Raw genomic sequence first — 22955 nt, 5'->3', positions numbered from 1 at the left:
GCTAGACAATGACACACATCCCTTGTATTTGCACCTCAGAGTAAACTCTAACAAATGATCCAAATGATATACTAGAAGCCTTTGTTTCCTTTTATACAGGGCTCTCTGCCTCCAAGCTGAAGTTGAATCGCCATGACATCCACTCATACTTAAACCAGGTGACTCTAGCATGGTTGCATGTAAAAGATAGGCAAAACATTAATCAACCTATTACTTGTGAAGATATCAAACAGGATATTAGACAAACACGTAAATGGCAGCGCTCCGGGGAGTGATGGCTTCCCAGTGGTCTTTTATGAGGAGTTTATGGAAGAGTTGGCCCCGGTGCTTTTAGGGGTGTATGAAGAAGGTTACCAAGCTGAGAGACCACCGCTCATCATGCGGGACCAATTATCATAACTCAGATAAGCTGGCGGACAAATGTGAATCATATCGGCCCTTGTTCTTATTAATGTGGACAGCAAAATACTTGCCGAAATACTAGCTAATAGACTGCTTTCATTAATGCCCCTATTGGTCAGGCTTAACCCATCTGGATTCACCCGGGTCACTCTACATCTGACAACCTAAGGCCATTGTTCGCCAATATGCACCAAATTGACCTGACTTGGTAGCCACTTTTTTAGATGGATATATTTATTGGAAGTGCTGGTAAGATTGGAGCTCTGGAGGGTAATGGTGACTTGGGTCAGACTCATTTACACGGACCTTCTTGCTAGAGTGTGTGCTAATGGCGGGATGTCCTTGGAATTTAACATAGGTAGGGGGTTTTAGTGATTTGAGACCCTGAAGAGAACCTCAAACTTGTCATCAATGAGATAATGCAGTTTGGTGATAGGTCTGGGCTGCAGATCAATTGGGCTGTCTATTATGTTGCCCTTGATGGAGGCCACAGCTCAGCCTGCTGTATCTTACCCGTTACAATGGTAAACCGGTCAGGTTCTCTACCTAGATATACAATATCATACCAACCATCCTTCGAGAGAATTGCCGTACATATTTTGAAGCACTTAGCAATAGGGTAGATCACTGGATTTTCCTTCCCCTGACCCTGGCAGGAACGATTGCCTTAATGATTTCCAGAAAACGCTGACTATGTTTTAAAATATTCCTATTCCCCTGAAGAGAGCATTTTTTGTCTAAATGAACATACTTATTTTTATATTAGCATGGGCCGGAAAACAGCCTAGAGTGTGTTGAAATAGGCTGCACCTTCCATATGACAGGGGAAGGTTTGCAGCGTCCCATTTTGAAGTATACTACTTGGTGATGCAAACTGTGTTCACGCATCATTGGCTTTACAATAGTCACTACACACTATGGTGGTCATTACGACCATGGCAGACTTTTGCAAAGACCGCTGAGGAACTGCCGTGCTGAAGACCGCCAGTGAAGGCGGTTTTCCGCTCGGCGAATTATGACTGCTGGCAGCCCTCCGTCTTTTTTCGGATGGAGAGCCGCCAGCAGCCATACTGGCGATCGGCGGGTAATTGAAGGTTGCTCCACCTCCACCGCCCTGTCATCAGAACACCACCCATGATTCGGCGTGGCGGTGTTCTGGTGACGGGGTGCTGGCGGCGGAGCAGCCCCATGGATCCCGTCCCCTCCCGGAAGATTAACGGACAAGGTAAGTTGATCGTCCGTTAGAGGAGGGGGGTGGAGGGTGTTGTGTGTTGTGTGCGTGCATGGGGGTGTGTGTTTGAGTATGTAGAGGGGGTGTATGAGTGCGTGTATGCATGCGGGGGTGCTGTGTGGTTGAAAATGTGCACGTGTCTGTCTGTTTCTATGTCTGTCAGTATGTGTGCGTGCATTTCTGTATGTATGTGTGCGTGTATGACTGTGTGTGTGTATGTTGGTTTGTGTGCGGGTATGTGTATTGGTGGTGTCTGTCTGCATGTAGGGTGGGGGTGTGTTGCAATGTTCGGGGTAGGGGTGGGGAGGGGAGTCCTGCCACCTTTGGGGGTGGCAGGGGGGTAGGGGGTGGGGGGAGGACTCGGCGGTGGGGGGTGGGGGAGACCCCTATCAGTTCCAGGGAAGGAATTCCCTGGCACTGATAGTGCCTACCGCCATGGATTTCATGGCGGTTCCAAACCACCTGAAATCCATGGCGGTCTGCAGGATCGTAATACCGCCAGCGGTCTGGTGACGGCTGCCGGGCTGATAGACCAAAGTCTCCAGCCCAGTGGTCATCACCACCCTGGCGGTCAGAATGGAGAAGTGGCGGATGACCATGGCGGTAACTGTCATAGTCATAATTCCATTTTGTTTCCCGCCGGCCTGTTGATGGTATTACCACCACTTCTCCACCAACCGCCAGGGTTGGAGTGAGGGCCTATATGTTGTCTTTGAAAAAGGGCAGATTCAACCAATTTCACTACAAGTGACACCATACCCCAGGTTTGCAAGAACCACGCGAGAGGTACATGCAGTCCACTGCTCTACCTGGGCACTGGCACACCTCGGGTCCTTGTGTGCTGTCCCCGTGCTCTATTTAGCCCACATACAGATAGATCACTATTGGTTACTTAAACTTGAACTTAATTCCACGCTGTACTCCACCCTAAACCAACATCTAATTCATGCCCTGAGGGACCTTTTTCAAAACTGCACATTCAAAACATACTCTGAATATGTGGGAGGCGTGCCAGACACCTTGGTAGACATCTTAGCTTATAATAAGATTTATGAGTCTAAATGGATTTTTGCTACATTCCCTGTGGAGCCTGTTGAATGGTCCTTGCTTACTTTCCTAATTTCCAATGGCTATCCAGATAGACTAATTATTAGGCTCTATGCAGTGGCCATGGAACAGACAGACGATGTCCCATCCGAAGCACAGGTGCAGTGGTCGGAAGACTTGGGTATTGAGATGAATGATTTAATGTGGCAATATTGCTGTCAACCAACTAAAACAGTATCTTCTAATGGTAGATTTTGGCTGATTCACTATAAATTCCTACACAGGGTATATCAGACCCCTATGATAATGGCCAAGATCAGTCACTCTGATGACACTAGGTGTCGGCACTGTGGGGCTTGGGGAGCAGGGTTTCTGCAACTTGCCTGGACCTGTTCTGTGATTGCTGAGTTTGGGCAGCAGGTAATGAATGCAGTTGTTGCTATGGTGGATCATTCCTTTCAACTGACTTCTGACATTATATTACTGGGATATATGAAAAACATTCAAAAAGAATACCACAAGCTTGTTGCCATTGCAATACTTTTGGGAAATCTGAAGGTGGCGATGATGTATCGTAGGCAGAAGGCTCCTCTTTTTAAAGAATGTCTCAAGGATATGACTTTATGTGAAGAATGGGCTGGAAATTATGCAATTACTCGGCCATCCGTTGCAAGGCCAAGAAACTTCCAGAGGCTATTTTAGGTCTTATCTGAACATGTCGAACACTGGCTGACACCCGTCTTGCTGTATTTTATTCATGCTGAACTGTACATTTGATGAATACAGCTACTGATTAACTGATTACACTGAGGAGGTGGGCACTAATTTATTGATTGCAACTTGGGGAGTATGCTGTGTCTCTATGTGCTTCTATGGGAAATTCCCTGTTACTTACCTGATAATGTGCTTATCTCCTAATTAATTGTTCAATAATGCATGTGCTACTGAACTCCTCTGTACTTCTCTGCCGTGAATTAAATAAAATGTAAAAACAAAATATGGTGGGGTACGATGCTGAAAAACTCACAATATATGCTGCTGGCTCTCTGTCCTGTCTAGTGTGTCTCTCCTCTCCCAGCAGGATTCTGGTGATGACAAGCAGGAAAGGGAAGGACTTCATTCCTGCCCAGTGCAACATGAATCCAACCAATCCTGAATCTGCTCTCATATTGAACACAGCATGAGAGCAGCTCCAGGAATGGTTGGAGCAGGCTAACCCAGCACTCATTTTGAGGATAAGGGCCAGTGGCAGTAATCCACTGGCTGCTTCACAGTACTGGGATTGCTGGATCTGACGTGAGCATGTCCGACTGAACATTGCAAGACAGCTGGCTAACCTGACATGGCACTGGCAGGGACAGCAGTCATCCTGGAATCAGCCCGACCCTCTTCCCTCACACTTCTGATGTAAAGAGCACAAGCGGCGGCAAAGTAAAATGGAATTTTATTAATTTATGTTTACCTGCTGCACTGACAGCAGGCTGGGTGATGCCGATTCGCTATTTGGGAGGAACAGTCCCTGCCACTGACGTAAAATACTATATCCTCCTGGTATCACTTCTGCAAAATCTGGATTTAAATAATCGCAATCCCAACTCTCAGTTACAAAAATGCAGTTGAGAATGTGGGACTGGATAAAATCAGAAAATGTAAGTTTTTCATGACAAGAGAGCTTGACGAAAAAAAAAATATAGTAATTTTTAAGCAAAAAACAGAACCTCTACTCAATACTAACAGATCCTCTGACAAATAGTCAATATGAGAACTGTCTTTCGGCTTGAAAGATCCAAGGGTTCTGGTGCAAGGCGCAGTTTGGAAGTGGACGTGCGCAGTTGGGCTTGCCTTTGGCATATCTTTCGTGTAAGAAGCCTGCCAGGCAAAGGGGGCGTGGCTAGGCCGTGATGCGGTCAGCCAAATAAGAAGTGGACACATCAAAAGTCATTCAGAGGCTCACATCTGAAGCGAGCTTATATGGGAAGAAATATAAATCAAAGCAAACATGAATAATAATAACATAAACAGATTAAAATAACTTATAGTGCCTTTCCTAGATGGTGCTGCTAAGATAAAGCTGGAGCTAGGCACCATGTGCTAGGTGCACCCGAGGAGAATACATTTTAAAGCAAGAGATGCACTTCAGCATGAACTCAGTTTCACCAGATAGTTCTGACCTGCGTGGATGCGCTGCCCTGCTGTTTATGAAGTGTACCATACAAAGGGGTTGTGGACAGTCTGTGATGCATTGCACCAGCTAAAAAAGAAGTGGACAAATCAAAAGTCAAAACTGGAGTCCAGCAACTTCTGCTTGAATTCACAAATCACAATAATCGTGAGAAATAAAAACATAGATTAAAATAATCTACAATGCCCTTTCAAGATGGCACTGCTAAAATACAAGCAGAGACAGGAGTGGGTGTGTCCAACTTTATATTTCTTTTAATATTTTATTTATTAGGTGATACGGTTAGGGTAACCATCAATTACCCTTAGAGGTTGAAACAAATCTTTGGACTTAGGTAGGAGTGTGATAACGTCCTAAAAAACAGCATTGACAATATCAAATCAATAAACATTACTTTCAATTTGGAGTCAGTAATTTAAACGCACCATGACCAATGTGGCCATGAATCCCCACACCAGTTTGATAAAGTTCAAACATTTATTGCCCTTTAGATTCACAATGCTAAGGTCACGTAAATCAAACACAAGAACACTTGATATAAGTACAGAAACAATACAGACTGAACAAACCTTCAAATGAATCTTCATCTAGACAGAAAATTTATAATTAAACATTCAAGAACCACCATGCTGAATATTAACAATAATAGATATATGATTGAAACAGATTACATTTAGCTATAGCAGATGAATTATTTACAATCAAATTATATGCAACAGTCGAAGTTAGAATTTGACATCCTTAACTATTACTCTGATTCGATAAGCATGTTTGGACTTCATGCAAAAGAAAAGAAGACAAAAAATAATTTGGAAATTATCTGACTATGGTGCTACCAAAAATAGCGGTTGGATTTTCTAAGGAGAGAAAACATAAAAATCTGCAAGAAAGACGAATGCACATTTGGTTATACCTCTCCTAAATAGATCAGCATGCCGCAACGTCTTCATCAGTGGAGCATCTGATCTTCATTGTGCAGCATCAGCATTATGAATGGGGAACCAGTTCAGTAAAGTTTGGCTTTATTGCATCTGAACTAACAGAATCAAAGAACTAAGAAAAAGAGGAACACATCATTTCACTAGCTTAGAAAGAAGGAATCCGAGCTTACATCATCTAAACTTTGCTATAGTAAAGTCCTAAAAAGCAACTAACTAAAATGCCATTGGTCAGACTATAGGATGGTTTAGGTCAGAACCAATTAGAATTTTCCACGTTCTCAGAAGTATCTTTCCTTCATTTTCTGCATTCATGATTGCCTCATCTCCTCTACTCCTGGTCACCAGTTTCCACAGTAGAATACAATTGGTGCAGGTTATACATAAGCAATGAAGACTATTGTTCCTGGAAGACAAACAAACAATACAACATGAGAACATACATTTTCCACATTGAGCAAGTCACACAGGATGCTTAGAGAAACGTCATTTTGGAGAGTTAACACTTTTAAAACATTGCACCTGGAAAATTACGAAAACTTGAGGCCTTTTAAAACCAATGCTAAAAAATTAAGAATTAAACATTTCATAATATTTAAATTATTAATCCTTTTAGTACATATTAATATTCATTTTTCAGTACATTTAAATATGAATAAACAAAATACATTTTCATAAGGCAATACTTACTCATGTTTATACGTTTTGTTTATGGTATCCACCACTTTTGCTATTTTCACGATGCACTTTAAAAAAAAATTAATTTCAAAAATGAGTTTTAATACACATTTTAACCTCTTAAGTGCGGGCGTCGAGAGTCTCCCCTTTCTTACGAGGCCTTCTGAAACGGTTTCCTGGCCCCCGATCGCAGCACAGCTGCGATCGGGGGCCAGGAAACCCCACTAGACACCAGGGATTTCACTTTTGGGGGGCGCCCCCCCCGGAAAACGGGCCGCCCCCCCCCCCAGCATAATTTTCTTTTAAAAAAAAAAAGGTAGGTGCCCCCCAGGGGATTTTTTTTTTTCAACAAAAAAAAAAAATGAAATGACAGGGGGTCGCCCGTGGGCAGGGTGACCCCCTGTGGGGGCAATTTTTTTTTTAGATGTTGTAGGGTTTCCCTGGGGGCCATTTTGGCCCCCAAGGAAACCATACAACAACTAAAAAAAAATATATGTATATATCTATATATATATATCTATGTAGATAGATATATCTAGGTACATGGATATATCTATAGATATATCTATGTAGATATATATTTATATATATATATATATATATATATATATATAGGTAGATCTGTATCAAAGAGATTTATAAAGTGCGCTACTCACCTGTGAGGGTCTCAAGGCGCTGGGGGGGGGGACGGGGGGAGGGAAAGGGGCTAGGAGGTTCACTGTTCAAAAAGCCAGGTTTTGAGGCCCTTCCTGAAAAGAAGTAGGTTTTGGGTCTTGCGAATGTGGGTTGTGAGTGCGTTCCATGTTTTGGGTGCAATGTAGCAGAAGGATCTGCCCCCGGTGGTGGTGTGTTTGATCCGGGGGACAGAGGCGAGAGAGAGGTCAGCTGAACGGACGTTTCGTGTGGGGGTGTGGAAGGTGACTCTCGTTGAGGTAGGCAGGGCCTGTGTTGTGGAGTGATTTGTGTGTGAGGATGAGGATCTGGAAGGTGATCCTTTTGTCAATGGGGAGCCAGTGGAGGGATTTGAGGTGTGGAGAGATGTGTTCGTGTCGGTGGAGGTCGAGGATGAGTCGTGCTGCTGAGTTCTGGATGCGTGTAGTTTGCACTTGAGTTTTAGAGTGGTGCCGGCGTAGAGGGCGTTTCTGTAATCAAGCCTGCTGCTGATGAGTGCGTGAGTGACAGTTTTTCTGGTCTCTGTGGGGATCCATTTGAATGTTTTTCAGTATACGGAGTTTGTTGAAGCATGAGGAGGTAAGAGCGTTGATTTGTTGGGTCATAGAGAGGGAGGAGTCTAGGATGATGCTGAGGTTGCGTGCGTAGTTGGCGGGGGTGGGTGCAGGGCCTAGCGTGGTGGGCCACCATGGGGGGTCCCAGGTTTTTTTGGTGAGGGCCAAAGAGGATTATTTCGGTTTTGCTTGAGTTGAGTTTCAGGTGGTTGGCTGTCATATATACATCACTTTCGTCAATATGTGTGTGGTTTCCCTGGGGGGAAAAGGGTCCGACTTGTCTAGTGGCAGTTTTAGTGCCATAAAGAAGCGCAGAAGGTTTATATGCCTTCTGCAAAGAGCACATCTGTATTTTATGTAAATAGCTGAGTACATTAGTAAAGTCTATGGAGAGATGAAGGGCACTATTGCTGGGTGTTAATGAGGGAATCCGAGGAGGAGGGAGTGGGAGCACCAATAATGATTGTTGGACTGGGCGCAGGAGGTGCTAAAGACTGTGACGAATGGTATGTGACAAGGTGTTTTTTGAGTGTCTTGAAAGTACGTGCTGATTGAGGGAAGAAGCGCAGGTAAGGTGGCCTCTACTGTTGCACGTATCTCACACACACCATCGATTTTGTGACTGTCTACGTAGGCTAGTGTTTTAGAGCAACAGTTTAGCCAATAGCAGAGATGGCATCTTGATGGATGACTGCTGCCTGCACTCGGGTTATAGAGGACCGCTCTGACATAGGATCAGAGACTGAGACATCAGATACTGAGACAGCATCTGAGGGATAGGACAATGGCGCAGACTCTGGGAGTGATTTTTCAGTCAGAGGAGTCCCATTCGAAAACTCCTCTTCCAGTACATTATGAGGGAGGTGATGAGGACAGTCCTGCTGTCCCTTCGCAAGCTGTTCGTGCAACTGGGTAATAGTGGGTTAGGCCAACCCAGAGATCAGGTGAATACGGCGGCAAGCAGAGAGAGAGTGCTCTCTTGGGAGCTCACCAATTTAGTTCAGCCCCAAATTCCACCACCCAAATCATATTGTGGAGACATCAAAATTGTCTATGGCAAAATAAACTGGTTTTGTAAGGCAGGCACCTGTGTTTTTGGTCCTGGATTCGGCGGCCATATAGAGAAACACACTAAACCCAAACATTTCTGGAAACTAGACATTCGGGGGAGTCCACAGAGGTGTGACTTGTGTGGATTCCCCAAAGTTTTCTTACCCAGAATACCCTGCAAAGCTGAAATGTTGAAAAAAAACTCTATTTTTCTCGCATTTCTGTCACACAAACTACAGGAATATGCTGGGATCCACAACATTCCTACCACCCAGTGACTCCTCACCTGTCCTGATAAAAACACTACCCCAATTGAGTGCCTACACCTAGTGCCTGTGTCAGGAATGGATCACCCCAGGGTCAACAGCTGCCTCACGTAAGGACCAACATTGACCGTTGTGTGATCTATTCCTGTCGCAGGCACCAGGCCTAACCACACAAGTGAGGTATCATATTTATCGGGAGACTTGGGGGAACGCTGGGTGGAAGGAAATTTGTGGCTCCTCTCAGATTCCAGAACTTTCTGTCACCGAAATGTGAGGAAAACGTGGTATTTTAGCCACATTTTGAGGTTTGCAAAGGATTCTGGGTAACAGAACCTGGTCCGAGCCACACAAGTCACCTCATCTTGGATTCCCCTGGGTTTCTAGTTTTCAAAAATGTGCTGGTTTGCTAGGTTTCCCCAGGTGCCGGCTGAGCTAGAGGCCAAAATCCACAGGTAGGCACTGTTTTCTATGAAAAAATGTGATGTGTCCACGTTCTGTTTTGGGGCATTTCCTGTCGCGGGCGCTAGGCCTACCCACACAAGTGAGGTATCATTTTTATCGGGAGACTTGGGGGAACGCCGGGTGGAAGGAAATTTGTGGCTCCTCTCAGATTCCAGAACTTTCTGTCACCGAAATGTGAGGAAAACTTGTTTTTTTAGCCACTTTTTGAGGTTTGCAAAGGATTCTGGGTAACAGAACCTGGTCCGAGCCCCGCGAGTCACCCCTCCTTGGATTGCCCTAGGTCTCTAGTTTTCAGAAATGCACAGGTTTGGTAGGTTTCCCTAGGTGCCGGCTGAGCTAGAGGCCAAAATCTACAGGTAGGCACTTCTCAAAAAACACCTCTGTTTTCTTCCAAAAATTTGGATGTGTCCACGTTGCGCTTTGGGGCGTTTCCTGTTGTGGGCGCTAGGCCTACCCACACAAGTGAGGTATCATTTTTATCGGGAGACTTGGGGGAACGCCGTGTGGAAGGAAATTTGTGGCTCCTCTCAGATTCCAGAACTTTCTGTCACCGAAATGTGAGGAAAACTTGTTTTTTTAGCCACTTTTTGAGGTTTGCAAAGGATTCTGGGTAACAGAACCTGGTCCGAGCCCCGCGAGTCACCCCTCCTTGGATTGCCCTAGGTCTCTAGTTTTCAGAAATGTACAGGTTTGGTAGGTTTCCCTAGGTGCTGGCTGAGCTAGAGGCCAAAATCTACAGGTAGGCACTTCTCAAAAAACACCTCTGTTTTCTTCCAAAAATTTGAATGTGTCCACGTTGCGCTTTGGGGCGTTTCCTGTCGCGGGCGCTAGGCCTACCCACACAAGTGAGGTATCATTTTTATCGGGAGACTTGGGGGAACGCCAGGTGGAAGGAAATTTGTGGCTCCTCTCAGATTCCAGAACTTTCTGTCACCGAAATGTGAGGAAAACTTGTTTTTTTAGCCACTTTTTGAGGTTTGCAAAGGATTCTGGGTAACAGAACCTGGTCCGAGCCCCGCAAGTCACCCCTCTTTGGATTCCCCTAGGTCTCTAGTTTTCAGAAATGCACAGGTTTGGTAGGTTTCCCTATGTGCCGGCTGAGCTAGAGGCCAAAATCTACAGGTAGGCACTTTGGAAAAAACAGCTGTGTTTTCTATAAAAAAAATAGGATGTGTCCATGTTGTGTTTTGGGGCATTTCCTGTCGCGGGCACTAGGCCTACCCACACAAGTGAGGTATCATTTTTATCGGGAGGCTTGGGGGAACACAGAATAGCAAAACAAGTGTTATTGCCCCTTATCTTTCTCTACATTTTTTCCTTCCAAATGTAAGAGAGTGTGTAAAAAAGACGTCTATTTGAGAAATGCCCTGCAATTCACATGCTAGTATGGGCACTTCGGAATTCAGCGATGTGCAAATAACCACTGCTCCTCAAAACCTTATCTTGATCCCATTTTGGAAATGCAAAGGTTTTCTTGATACCTCTTTTTCACTCTTCATATTTCAGCAAATGAATTGCTGTATACCCAGTATAGAATGAAAACCAACTGCAGGGTGCAGCTCATTTATTGGCTCTGGGTACCTAGGGTTCTTGATGAACCTACAAGCCCTTTATATCCCCGCAACCAGAAGAGTCCAGCAGACAAAACGGTATATTGCTTTCAGAAATCTGACATCGCAGGAAAAAGTTACAGAGTAAAACATAAAGAAAAATGGCTGTTGTTTTCAGTTCAATTTCAATATTTTTTTATTTCAGCTGTTATTTTCTGTAGGAAAACCTTGTAGGATCTACACAAATGACCCCTTGCTGAATTCAGAATTTTGTCTAGTTTTCAGAAATGTTTAGCATTCCGGGATCCAGCATTGGTTTCACACCCATTCCTGTCACTAACTGGAAGGAGGCTGAAAGCACCAAATATAGTAGAAATGGGGTATGTCCCAGTAAAATGCCAAATTTGTGTTGAAAAATTTGGTTTTCTGATTCAAGTCTGCCCGTTCCTGAAAGGTGGGAAGATAGTGATTTCAGCACCAGAAACCCTTTGTTGATGGCATTTTCAGGGAAAAAACCACAAGCCTTCTTCGGCAGCCCTTTTTTCCCATTTTTTTGGAAAAAAATAAATTTTCACTGTATTTTGGCTATTTTCTTGGTCTCCTCCAGGGGAAACCACCAACTCTGGGTACCATTAGAATCCCTAGGATGTTGGAAAAAAAGGACGCAAATTTGGCGTGGTTAGCTTATGTGGACAAAAAGTTATGAAGCCCTAAGGGCGAACTACCCCAAATAGCCTAAAAAGGGCTCAGCACTGGGGGGGGAAAGGCCCAGCAGCTAAGGGGTTAATATTTTAATTAGTACTTTTATACTTCAAAATTGTATTAATTAACTTACTCTCTAACAATCGCTCCTCTGACAACTATGGCGGTCATTCTGACCCTGGCGGTAAAAACCGCCATGGCCGTGGTCCGCGGGAGCACCGCCAACAGGCTGGCGGTGCTCCTTTGGGCATTCCGACTGCGGCGGTACAGCCGCGGCCAGAAACGGAAAGTCGGCGGTCTCCCGCCGGCTTTTCGCTGCCCAGGGGAATCCTCCATGGCGGCACAGCGGGATTCCGACCCCCATACCGCCATCCTGTTCCTGGCGGTTTCGGCCGCCAGGAACAGGATGGCGGTATGGGGTGTCGTGGGGCCCCTGGGGGCCCCTGCAGTGCCCATGCCAATGGCATGGGCACTGCAGGGGCCCCCGTAAGAGGGCCCCACTTAGAATTTCAGTGTCTGCTTAGCAGACACTGAAATTCGCGACGGGAGCTAATGCACCCGTCGCACCCCTTCCACTCCGCTGGCTCCATTCGGAGCCGGCTTCCTCGTGGAAGGGTGTTTCCAGCTGGGCTGGCGGGCGGCCTTTTGGCGGTTGACCGCCAGCCCAGTGGGAAACCCAGAATGACCGCTGCGGTCTTTTGACCGCGGTACGGTCTTCTGGCGGTTCCCGCCGCCCGCCAAGCTCAGAATCACCCCCTATATGTGTTGTCACAAAATATCAGTTATTTATACTTGTATTAATACTTGTGAATCAGTTCAAAGTTTAGTTTGTCTAAAATATCTATTGTTTCTTGGTTTTCTCCAGTGTTCAGTTTTTCTCAGATCATGAAATCTACTTCTTACTTTTTCTACTTTAATTTCTTCCCTCCTCTGTTCAATTTTCATCCTTTTTCTTTTTGTCAGTATGTACAGTTTGTAAAATCCAGTTATACAGATGACACGCACAACCACAGTTAATAATGGATTCAATATGTTTTCCACAATACCCTGCCCAAGATTACCCAGCCAATTTTTCACTTCAGTAACACCTTTGCCAATATTTTGCCAATATTTTCCCCCATCCCTGGTTCTTTCAGATCATTTAAGTCAGAATTTGTATCCGTCAGATTCTTAATGAAATTGCTAATTCCTTTACTATTGTTGGGTATATATGTACAACAATGTTTCCCTTGGAGCATCCGGCAGACTCTGCCTTCCTTTGCTAAAAGTATATCTAACGCAAGCCTATATTGAAGAACCATTGAACAGATCGTAGCCATTTCAGTATCCATTAGGATTATGGCTCCAAAATAATCAGTTAGCATGGTATCTACAATAGTAGACGACTTTCAATTTTTTATGGCATTCAGAACAACTCCTACAGAAGGAATAATTGCTCCACAAATATCCCCAACTATTTCAAAATAAGTTTATCTCTTTGATCTTGGTCTTTGCAATTCATTTGTGTCATGTGTGTCATCTATATTGTCAATCTGGTAAATCTTTGGGAATAGCACTCCAAAATAACAAGGGGCATATTTATGAGTACCTAGCGCTACCAGAGCATGACTTTTTGTGACGCTCCGGCGGTGTATTAACAAGGTGGCGCAAAGCCACTTTTTGTAGCTTAACACCACCTTGTAAATACAGCCCCTTTACACGCAGCCCTTTGCGTGGAACAGGTGTGCAATGGGTGTTGCTGTGGACATGCCACAGCAACACCCATTGCATTTTAAAGCTTCCTCAGATTTATGAGTTTTCGTGAATCTGAGGCAGCACCAAAACCTAACGCCACCCCAGGAATGGCATTAGCAAGGCACAACAAGGAGGAATACATTTATTCCTCCTCGTTTTTTTATTTTTCTATGTGTGCTGCATTCCACAGCATGCATAGAAAGAGCCAAATGCCATACATGATTGTTTATGTGCGGGAAGGTGTCCCTTCCTGCACATAAAGAATCATTTCAAAACACACACAGAAGTGCCAAATCACCATTAGCGACTATTTATGTGCGGGAAGGGACACCTTCCCACACATAAACAATCAAATCCACTCAATGCAGACATCCTTGCATAATGGTGGAAGGATGCCTGCACTGGTGCTAGGCAGCTCAATTTAGCATCAGTGCAAGGGACAGCACAGGGGTGCACTGTATTCAATTAAATACAGCGCATCTCTGTGTTGTGAAAATGACGGAGTGCAACGCTGCAAAATTTGGCTCGCCGCGGTCTGTCATTTTCCTTTAATAATGGGCCTAAGTCCCTTACCATCCCCTTAGGAGACGATAATAAGCATTCTTTCCACAGATGTAATAAACCCCAGGAATCTCAGGATCTTGTCCATTTAAGATTAAGGGGGTCATTCTGACCCTGGCGGTAAATACCGCCAGGGCGGAGGTTGGCGGTAGCACCGCCAACAGGCTGGCGGTGCACCGCCGGGCATTCTGACCGCGGCGGTACAGCCGCGGCCAGAAGCGGAAAGCCGGCGGTGTACCGCCGACTTTCCGCTGCCCATGGGAATCCGCCATGGTGGCGCAGCTTGCTGCGCCGCCATGGGGATTCTGACACCGCATACCGCCATCCTGTTCCTGGCGGTTCGCCCGCCAGGAACAGGATGGCGGTATGGGGTGCCGTGGGGCCCCTGGGGGCCCCTGCAGTGCCCATGCCAATGGCATGGGCACTGCAGGGGCCCCTGTAAGAGGGCCCCACAAAGAATTTCAGTGTCTGCTTTGCAGACACTGAAATTCGTGACGGGTGCAACTGCACCCGTCGCACCTTCCCACTCCGCCGGCTCCATTCTGAGCCGGCGTCCTCATGGGAAGGGTGTTTCCCGCTGGGCTGGCGGGCTGACTTTCGGCGGTCGCCCGCCAGCCCAGTGGGAAACCCAGAATGACCGCCGCGGTCTTTTGACCGCGGTACGGTCTTCTGGCGGTTCCCGCTTGGCGGGCGGCTACCGCCGCCCGCCAAGCTTAGAATCACCCCCTAAGTCCCATGCTTTCTTAAAAAGAAATACGTCCGCACTCACTCTTTCTTACAAACTTAGTATCAAAACATAACATTCTCTTACATTCATTGTCTCAATATATTCATACAGCAAGTGATAGAAAACATTAGAAGAAAGATTTCCTTGAGAGTTATCAAAGTGCAAGTATTTCTCATCCCTGTTAAACTTATCTAATTTAAAAAATGTAGTAGCCTCTGAAGAAGGTGTATAATTAGTTTTAGCCTTACTAGAAGCATTGATACTCACAATCAAAAACAAACTTAGTAGCACACATACAGTTCCCAAACCAATACACATACACTTGCAAGATCTATTGTTTTTAACGCGAATGTGATTGTTATGCATGACCTGTAAAGAATCAGAAAGTATAAGAATTTTTTTTTTTTAACTATGCAGCCAAAAATCAAAAACAAAAATAATCTTCTGTCTTTTTTGCAGTTATTTACAGCAGCTTTCAGACTTTTCTCCAGAACTTTGTCAAAATTTGGTTTAGCCACTTGTCAAAAACAGATTTTCAAAGTCTCTTTCAGTAAATTATATTCTTCTGTTCAGTAATTATAACTTGTAACAAGTAATGTCTCTCTTGTTCAGTTAGCAATGTAGTTTCAAATTTCAGTTCAAAAGCAATTTTAAGTTCCAAAATATTGAGCTGGAAATTCATGATTAAAACAAAAAGACAAAAATTTATGTTGCCAATCATCTGTTGTAAAATGCACCCATTCAGGACCTGAGTATCTTCGACTTGCAATTCTTTTTCTGTTTCATCTTCGATTTGCACTTATTTCTCCTTCACTCAGATCTCCATCTGTATCTGTTCTTGCTGTTGTGTCTCGCTCTTCATTTATAGTTGACAGCATATTTGAAACCTTTTCACTTGTCGGCGGTTTGGGCCACTTGTCTCCTTTCGAAGCTTTCTTTGACAGTGATGTCTGCAAAATTGGACTTACAACTCTTCTTGGCTCTGCAGGATTTTGACATTGACTTGACGCACCTGCAACATAAGCTAATTCAGGAGGAGTCAAACCTGCATGATTTTGATTCAATTTAGCTCCTTCATCAGCTGATTAACGAAACGTGATTTGTTTCAACTAATCTTCGCAATCGTCTGCTTCTGGGAGAGTCCTTCTCTGACTTGACTCTCCTGCTATATTTGCTGATGCTTGAACAACTTCAGGTACCTCTATTTTATCTCTCAGATGTGTACCTGGATCTTCACCAGTTTGCACTGTCTCTATTTCTGTCTCCACATTCTCTCTTCTTACTCCTTGAGACTGTATAGTAGTCTCAACAACTCTTCTTCATCATCCAAAGGATAGGGCACTTTTCCAGTGTGGCTGGTCTTAATCCAGTTTGGAATCCCAGCACACTTCACAGGAGTCATCATTATGCGCATGAGCTGCTATGGGCCTTCCCAACTAGGTTCCAGAGAAGACGTCCTCTTGACCTTCTTGATGACCACCCAATCACCAGCTCACAGACTGTGACACTGGTCTTGGGATGGCGGCATGGCTGTACCTTTCAGCTATTGATAGAAAGAGCAAACCACATCAGTCAGACTCTTGCAGTAATTCAGCACCATATACTATGTTAAATTCACAAGAGCATTTGCAGGAACAGCTGGCAATCTCATTGATCTGCCCATAAGGATTTCATGGGGAGAAAGTCAGGTCTTTCTGTCGGGTGAGTTTCTCATGCTCATCAGAACCAAAGGCAAAGCATCTTGCCACTTTAGAATTGTAGCTGCACACATTTTTGCAGATCGTCCTTTCGGAGTACCATTCGTTTGCTCTACTAATCCAGAAGCTTCAGGGTGATAGCTACAGTGCAACTTCTGCTCAATGTTTAAGGGTGAACATGGTAATTTTATCACCTCTTTATAAAAGTGACTTCCTCTATTGGATTCTAAAGAGCCTAGAAACCTGAAGTGAGGAATCAACCCCATAAGTAAAAGCTTTGCTACTGTGAGGCTACCATTTCTACATGTAGGGTAAGCTTCAATCCAGTGACTAAAAATACAGACAATCACCTTGACGTATTTCAGACCACCACACACAGGCATCTCAATAAAATCTATTTGCATTCTGTTGAATGGCCCACCTGCGTTTCCAATGGGACTCAAATTGACAATTGTTCTTTTTCTTACATTCATTTCCTGGCATGTAACACATCTGTGACAAATGGTTTCAGCAGCATGTCAGAACTTTGCATTGAACCAAAACTGTTTAAATGTGTGAATCATTGCATTTGTGCCAATGTGTGCTTCACCATGATAGTATCTTGCTATTTGTGTCATTAGCCAATTTGGCAAAACCACCTGCCCTTCATTTGAAACCCAGATATCATCAGCATCCCTTTGAAAACATTTCAATTTTATCCAACCTTTCTTTTCGTCTTTGGAAATATTTTCTTGCACATTTTTGATTTCCTCCCATGTATCAATCCCTGTTAATGTATAACTTGAGTTTACTTCATCAACATTTAGGGGGTCATTACGACCCTGTTGGACAGCGGTAATTTGGGGGAAGGTACTGCCAACAGGCTGGCAGTACCTTTTCCCAAATTATGACATTGGCGGTTTGGCTCAAGCCAAACCGCCAATATACCGCTCTGTCCACCAGGGTGGTAACGGCCGCTGGGCTGGAGACTTCGGTCTCCAGGCAAGCGGCCATCACAGTCCCACCTTCGGGATTATGACGCACCTACCGCCATGGTTTTCGTGGCAATCGTACCGCCATGAAAACCATGGCGGTAGGCACGGTCAGTGCCAGGGAATTCCTTCCCTGACACTGATAGGGGTCTCCGCCTCCCCAGAGTCCCCCCTACCGTCCCCCTCCCTCTCCCACCTCACACATTTACACACCCACAAACGCACACATACACACTCATACACACACACACGCATACCCACATCCACCCACGCATGCACACATACATACCCACACACCACAACACACACTAACATACATTGTCGCACACACGCATTCACTACACGCAACATACGCGTACACTCACATTCAGTCATTCACGCACACATTCCATGTGACTCACACCTGCATGCACGCATGCAAAAACAGACACACAACCCCCTCACACACAACACCCCCACACACTCACACACCAACCCCCACCCCCTTATCCTGTCAGAGAACCCGACTTACCTGCTTGCAGGGGGTCCTCCGGCAGTAAACAGGACGCGGCGCTGCTGCCAGCAGCAGCGTCCTCCAGCAAAACACTGTCAGGACGTATCAAAGGACATGAAACGCTAGGCGGTGTTTTGCTGGCGTGGCGCTGCTGCTGGCAGCAGCGCCACCCTACCGCCGTCCGCCACTATGAGCATCGACAGAATTCCGCCAGCCTTCTGGCGGAATTCCATCTACGGTCATAATGCGGGTGGGTGGCTGATAGCCACGGCGACGGTATGTTGGCAGCCGTCGCCGTGGCGGTAGGTGCCATTTACAGCCAATATCATAATGAGAGCCTTAATTCTTTCCATTCTTCCTTAAAAAAAGATGCAGTTCAATGAACAAAACCTTGCAACTTGATCTGCATAAGCATTGCATTTAACCACATGAATCTTCACAGGTACTTCTAGGTATTGTAACATATCATGAATTCTATCAGCATTTCTCATTGGTGTGCAAGAAGAGGTCATAAAACCTGTCTGTGACCACAACTGCCCAAAGTTGTGCACTACACCAAATCCATATTGACTGTCTGTGAAAAGTGTAACTTTAAGCTGTGCAGAAATATAGCATGTTCTAGTAAGAGCCATCAATTCAACCACTTGTGCAGAAAATACTCTTTGAAGCCATAAAGCTGAGTATACCAGAAATTGTGCACATAGCATATCCAGATTTTAATGTTCCCACATTAACTCTTAGACAAGAGCCATCATCAAAAATAAAGTGATCATTTTCCTCTAACGGGGTATCCTGAATGTCAGGTTTAGGTTTCGTGAACAATTCAGTGACCTTCAGACAATCATGTCAATTTGAACATTGTCAACTGTGAGAAAGGTTGCTGGGTTATGCACCGTATGCCTATTCAGAGTAATATTTGGAGAGCCTAAAATTAACAGCTTGTAACATGTAAGACGAGCATTTGTCAATTATTGGGTCTTTGTTCGGGTAAGTAAAACCTCAAACCAACCGCCACCACAGCCTGAAAACAGCAAGTAAAGCTGCTGCGACTGGGTCCAAAATAACAGAAAAATATGCAACAGGGCAATTTACACCACCAGGTACATGTACAAGGACAAAAAGGGCACAACAATCATGTTCATAAGAAAAACAACAAAAATGTTTTTGTGTAGTCAGGCATTCCCAAAGCTGGTGCTCTACACAGACTCTCTCTCAGGTCCGTAAAAGCTTTCATACAAGCTTCATCCAAAGTTACTGGGTCATTTATATCTTTTTGGGTCAGTCTCTGCAATGGCTTTGAATAACAGAAAAATTAGGAATCCATTGATGACAGTAGCTCACAATTCCCCAAAACATCCTGACATCTCTTTGTGTAACTGGAGGATTCACTTGCAAAATAGCTGTAACTCTTTCTCTGGATACTTTCCTTGCACCTTTTTCTATTTGGTGACCCGAGTATTTCACTTTTTTCTGACGGTACTGTAATTTTGCTGGGGTCACTTTGGCCCTAATTATGACCCTGGCGGAGAGTGATAAAGTGCCGTAATACCGCCAACAGGCTGGCGGTAACTACCGCCAAATTATGACCATGGTGGTGATAACTCCCATAGACAGCCAATGTACCACACCAACCGCCAGGGCGGAAACAACACTCATCACAGCGGTAGCCGGCAACAGCCAGGCGGAATACAAAGTACCACCCACCATATTTTGACACAGGAAACCAACACCTTTTCCAGGGCGGTACCAACACCATCAAAAGCCTGGTGGAAACACATCACTGAAGAGAAAAGACTCACCATCGGAGACACAGGGAAGAACAACGATGCCATGGAACATGAACTGCAGTTTTTTCCGATGATATTCTACATTATGCTCCATCTGGAACACCAACACTGATGAAGACGACGGCGTTGAGTACAGCCGCCTAGCACACAAGGGAGGGAGGGAGGAAAACAAGAGTGGCACACACACACACAACACACACCATACACACACACACAATACACAAGTCCAGCTGCACACGAAAAACAATTTGCACCTGATACACGGCAGAATAATGCAAGGATAACAGGAATGGACGAAAGTGAATGTCTTAATATCAACAGCTAATAAATGATCGAATTGTCAGTGAAACAGATATGTACACATGTACACAAAGTAACACTGCCCAGTCCAATGTTCAAAGGGCCCACGTGGCCACATGGCACAGTCCAAGGCCCAACTTGAATACTGACCTCATCTGGGTAGAACTCTGCAGGGGCATCAGTTTGCAAGTGGGCAGGCACCTCAGGAGGTAGGTGGGCACCTCACCCGGAGTCGGGAACAAGCCCACTGGTTCTGGAGGGGGCTCCATGCCCATTGCTCTGTTCTGGGGAGTGCAAGGCCACATTCTCTGGAGTGGGTGACTTGCCCACTGGTTCTGGAGGTGGCCCCTCATACAGCAGCCCCTGGAGGGTGGCCTACATGGTGTCCGCTGGTGGTGATAGCTGCACGTTGGTGGCAGATGGAGGTGTCTCCTGGGCAGCCTCTGCAGTTGGTGATGGCTGCAGTGTGGCGGGAAATGGAGGTGTCTCCTGGGCAGCCTCTGCAGTTGGTGATGGCTGCAGTGTGGTGGGAGATGGAGGTGCTTCCTGGGCAGCCTCTGCAGTTGGTGATGGCTGCAGTGTGGTGGGAGATGTCTTCTGGATTTGGGTGCAGGTGCATGGTCTGTATGCTGATGTGAGGTGGATTGCTGTTGGGTGTGTGAGTGCTTGTGTGTGGTACCTTTGGGAAGGACAGACAGGGTGGGGGAGAAGACAGGGGACGTGTGCATGGATGTTGTAGAGGTGTCTGCTAGTGAGGTGTGTGTGCTGCTTGATGTGGTGATGCTGGTGGTGGATGTTGATGTAGTGCATGCAGGAGTGAGTGTTGACATGACTGGGAGGGAGGAGGAGAAGGAGGGGGAGCCAGTGGAGCCAGTGGATGCTGTTGTGTCTGCAATTGTATGGCGTTTGCTGGAGGGCTTGTGGGATGAAGTGTGGTGCTTGTGTTTGCCTGTGCCCCTCTTGAGTCTTGTGTGCATACTCGTCTGTATGTGCTGCTGGGATGGGTTGGGGTTGAGGAGAATGGGACTGGGAAGTGGTAGTTGGAGGGAGGACGGTAGAAACAGGGACAATGGCTGCCATCAGAGAGGAGGCCAGAACCTGAATCGATCTCTTTTGGGCCACCAATCTACCCTGAATGCCCTTCAGGAATGCATTGCATTGCTGCATCTGGGATGCCAGCCCCTGGATGGCATTCACAATGGTTGATTACCCTACAGAGATGGATCTCAGGTCAATAGCCTTCTCACTCAGGGCAGCAGGGCTCACTGGGGCAGGGCCTGAGGTGCCTGGGGCGAGGGAGATGCCCACCCTCCTGGGTGAGCGGGCACGGGCAACTCACTGAGGGGCTACTGGGAGGGCAGTGCTGGTACAGGGGTGGCGGCTGTACCTGCAGCTGGGGTGGTCACAGAAATGTCTGCCACCACCAAGGAGCTTCCATCGGAGGAGGTATCTGAGTCTGTGTTGTCACCTCCTGTCTCTGCCGTGGTGCTCCCCTCTGTCCAACTGGTTCCCTCGGCGTAAGTAGACTCTGCCTCCTGGGTCCTGTGGGATGCAGCTCCCTCTGTTGCTGGTGCCCCTGCTCTTCTGCCAGATGATGCTAATGCACACAAGGACAGGATGACAGAACAAAAAAGGGGGGGAGAGAGAGAAAGGAAACACTGGGTCAATGACTGCACCAGCACCACAGTTGGCATACACAGCACCGTCACACACAGGGAACAGGCTTAAGCACTATGCTTTGCACTGCCAGTGACATGGCTAGATGCCAAGGTAAGATGAGGGCCACACACTGCCAACTGCACACCTCCTGGGACCCACGATGGCCTGCATGAAATGGACTGCTAACAAGGTAGGTTACCTGTATTTGATATACACCCATTACCGTAGAGATGACCCATGCTGCAATGTCTGGCCTGGGCCTTAGGGGCACCCACCACCTCAATCCCACCCCACCTGACTCACCCCCTTGTGGCTGCTGTGATTTCCTCAAGTGCCCATCCAGCACTGGGTTGGCCACTGCCAGTAAGCGGGCCATCAGGGGGGTTAGGTTCCGACAGGCACCCCTTCCTCGTTGGGGGGACATCCCCAGCTGGGCCTCTGTGGTCTTCCGTACCTAGCATCTCAGGTCCTCCCACTGCTTCTGACAGTGGGTGCTCCACCTGCCATAGACCCCCAGGGTCCACACGTCCTTGGCGATGGCACGCCATAATCCCTTCTGTTGTTGGGCGCTGACCTGCAGAGGCAATACAGACAGGAGAACACCATTAAACAAACAGTCCAGCCTGTCACACAAATGGCCTACCGTACCCCTTTCCATCACATACACATCGCCCCGCGCACACCACGTACACCACCACAAGACATTCCCCCTACACACACCCCATCACACAATGCTTGCACAAACATCTCCATGCATCCTTCCCACATGCTTTGTGGCAAAAGTGTACTCACCTGTTGGTCTGGAGGCCTATACAGCAGTCAATACTGGGGTAGGACCCCATCCACCAGTCGCTCCAACTCCTCCAAAGTGAAGGCAGGGGCCCTTTCCCCAGTCACACGGGCCATGGTAGGTTCCAGACACAGGTCACAGCAGCACACACAGTGTAGGTGTTGTCCTGTTGAAGGTCAGGAAACAAGTGAGGAATCAGATCAAAAATGGCGGTCACATTTGCAGCGGTGTAAACTGTCACCACTGACGCAGATCCCCATTGGCCACTGTACTCCATAGAGCCCCATATTATCCAATGAGGAATTGCACGGCGGTGGAAGACCGCCTTCCGCCACGACGCCCAACGTCGGCTGAATTACCTCACTTCCACCTGTCCCTACATACAGGACAGGACGTCACCATTTCAGGGGGAGGACAGTCATATCGACCTATACTGAGTCACAGATTAGTTTGACACATACCTCGCCATTAACACTGTCCCATTACATAAGTGCACCAAGTA

Source organism: Pleurodeles waltl, chromosome 1_2 (genome assembly GCF_031143425.1).
Source record: "Pleurodeles waltl isolate 20211129_DDA chromosome 1_2, aPleWal1.hap1.20221129, whole genome shotgun sequence".
NCBI classification, from domain to species: Eukaryota; Metazoa; Chordata; class Amphibia; order Caudata; family Salamandridae; genus Pleurodeles; species Pleurodeles waltl.
The sequence above is the reverse complement of the archived record's forward strand: the minus strand, read 5'-3'. Positions refer to the sequence as shown.